Consider the following 3243-nt stretch of genomic DNA (forward strand, 5'->3'; position numbering starts at 1 on the left):
CATGCCAGTCCATCTCATCTCTCCAATGCCTAATATGTCAATATTTATGCGTTCCATTTCTTTCTTAACAATTTCTAATTTTCCTTCATTCATGTGAGATGGATAGATCTTAAAAATCCTAGCCTCCAAAGAGAAACCTAGTTTCACCCTCTCCAAGACAGATCTGTTTGTTCTCTTGGCATCCATGGCATGTTGAATACTCTTCTCCAATACCAGAACCCAAAGGCATTGATTCTTCTTTTGTCATCCTTAATTGTTGTCTAGCTCTCTGATGTGTAGCAAGTAAATATGAAGGTCATGACCTGAATCAAGCACACCTTAGTTTTTAGACTGACATCATTGCTCTTTAGCACTTTGGAGAGGTCCCTCACAGCAGGTTTCCCTACTGCAATTCATCTTTTGATTTCCTGATTGCTGGTGTAAAGAGTGTTGATTGTGGAGCCAAGCAAGCTGAATTATTAACAACCTCAATCTCTTCTCCCTCTATTATGGTGCTGCCAGTTGGCCCTGTGGTGAGAATCTTTGTCTTCTTGATGTTCAGCTTCAATCCATATAGAAGACTACAGTCCTTGACCTTGTACATTAAAGGCTTCAAGTCCTCCTCAGTTTCGATAATCAAGGTTGTGTCATCTGCATAATGTAGGTTGTTGATGTGTGTAGGTTGTTGATGTGTCTTTTTCCAATCCTGATAGCACATTCCTCCTCATACAGTCTATCCATACAATCTATTATTCTATCCAGAATGATTTGTTCTGAATATAGATTCAAATAGTATGGACACAATAAGCATCACTGAGGCGATCCTTTCCTTGTTTTCAACTATGTAGTGTTTCCGTGCTCTCTTCTAAGAACTGCTTCCAGGTCTATGTATAGGTTTCACATGTGAAAACAAGAAAAACACAGATGTTTACTAAAGAAAATGTCTTACTATTTTAACCTATTTCAGAATGTCCCTACCTATCTATTAGTGCTTTATTAAGAAAATTATATTAAAACTGTTGTTTTAATGGCTACATAATTTACTCTATCATGAAGATAAACCACATTAATTTAAAAGCTCATTAGATTTTTTGGACACTTACATTTATTATCAGACTCTATTATCCCAAAAATGTAATGATCTTCAGGTGCATTACTACTAGATGGAGTTCTTACTGAAAAGCTTTTATTGTAGAATTTGTTGGGTGGAGGGTGAGGGAAATAGAAATAATTTGCTCAAATTTGTATTAGAATTTTGTAAATAAACTAGTAAAAAAAAAGAAAAGAAAAGCTGTTACTGTTTTTAGTTGCCTGTAACTCATGATGACATTATTTATAAGAGGACAAAATGTTGCTTGGTCCTGGACTAGCCCTGTGATTACTATGTTAGAGTCCATTGTGCTAATATATCAGTCAATCTTACAGGGGATTTCTCATGTTTTCTCTAGAGCTCCATTTTATCAAATATGTTGATATGCTGTCTTTTTTTAGAAGTTTCCTTCTCCTAGTGAGAAGTCTAAGTAAGTGAGTTAAACTCTTGCCATCTTTACTTTTGAGGAACACTTTGGTTGAATTTCTTCTAATATTATTTTTTGATTCTGCAGTACACAATATATGTGATATTCTTCAAAACCATACTTCAATGTTTGCATGTTACTTTTTTCTTCTTTTTGCTGTTGTCCAGCCATTGCACACAGATGAGAAGAGTGAAAAGACTAAGACTGAAATCAAATTATGGTGATCATGAAAGTGTAGAAAGTTTTGTTGTTATGTACCATTGAGTTAAGGACAACTCATAGTAATCCTGTGAACAACAGATCTGCCCCATCTAACACTGTCCTCCTCATCTCTGACACACTTGAGCCCATTGCTATGATCACTGTGTCAATTCATCTCCTTGAGGGTCTTCCTCTCTTTTGCTGACCCTCCACTTTTACAAGCATGATGTCCCTTTCCAAGGAATGTGCAAAGTGTGTGAGACTAAGCTTCACCATCTGTGTTTCTAAGGGTCAATCTGACTACACTTTCTCCAAGACATAACTGTTAGGAATTGCTTATCTCTTTTCCAGAATACACAATAGAAATACATAAGGACCCCATTTAACTTTCTGGAACACAATTATACTTTCATGAATAAACTAGTTATGTTGTTTCTGATATCTACGTAATTAATTACATCAACTCATCATTAACTGACTAGTCAGTAAAAATGACACTCTTTTATTGCCTTTGTTCACAAGTGTAACTTCTATTTTTTATCTTTTCATTATTGATTTAAGAATATACCTATTCTTGATAAATATCTAAATAAGATATTTATCAATTATCTCATTAGTTGACATTTCACATTTATAACAATAGTGAAAAATCTACCATCTAAAATTTTTGAGCATCAGCAGACTATATTTGTCAGTAATAAATGCCATATGCTGGCTGTGATAATTAAGGTCAACATGAATGGTCTCCAGTTTTTAATGTTTTGGCAGTTATGTAACAGTGCAATTTGGCAGTTAATGTGTTGGGACAGGATGTGTCATCATTAATTTTTGCAAAACAAGAATTTTTGCACTATACCTATAGTCTTTAGATTTAACTTAGTCTTAACTATCTTGATAAGTAAGGAAAGAGTTTATAGAACTTAGTTGTCTGCATTTACATGATTAGTGGCAGACCTAAATTAGAACCAAATTTTCTTTACCTCAATATTGGTGCTTGTTTTTGATTGAATTGTGCATCCCAAAAATGTATATTAGAGTTAAATCCCTATACCTATAATTTAATCCCATCTGAGAATAGGATTTTCTTTATTATGCAAGTTCAAGCAGAAGCTGAGGAAAATGAAATCAAATACACAGGAATCATAATTTGAACTTGAGTCTACCCCACCTGAATTTCAAGACCCTTTTAGAAACAGTAATGAGCAAAGTAATCTCTTGAACACTAATGAATGAAAATCAGATGAGCTGTGGGAGAATATCAAGAATATCACTGAATTAGATTTACTCCCAAATATTTACTCTTGTGATTAGCTGTTGTGGTAGGTATTGTTTTTCTTTGCTCCAATTCTATATTCTTTTTGTCACTGTAGAGAAAGCCAATTGATTTTTGTATGCTAATTTTGTATCCTGCCACTTTGCTGAATTGGTTAAGTATGTTTAGTAGCTTTCTTGCTGAGCTTTTAGGGTTTTCTAAGTATACTATCTTATAATTTGCATAAAGAAATAATGTTACCTCCTCTTTGCCAATTTGGATACCTCTTGCTTC

The sequence above is a fragment of the Elephantulus edwardii genome, unplaced genomic scaffold (genome assembly GCF_000299155.1).
Source record: "Elephantulus edwardii isolate Elephantulus edwardi_28Jun2011 unplaced genomic scaffold, EleEdw1.0 scaffold00042, whole genome shotgun sequence".
NCBI lineage: Eukaryota > Metazoa > Chordata > Mammalia > Macroscelidea > Macroscelididae > Elephantulus > Elephantulus edwardii.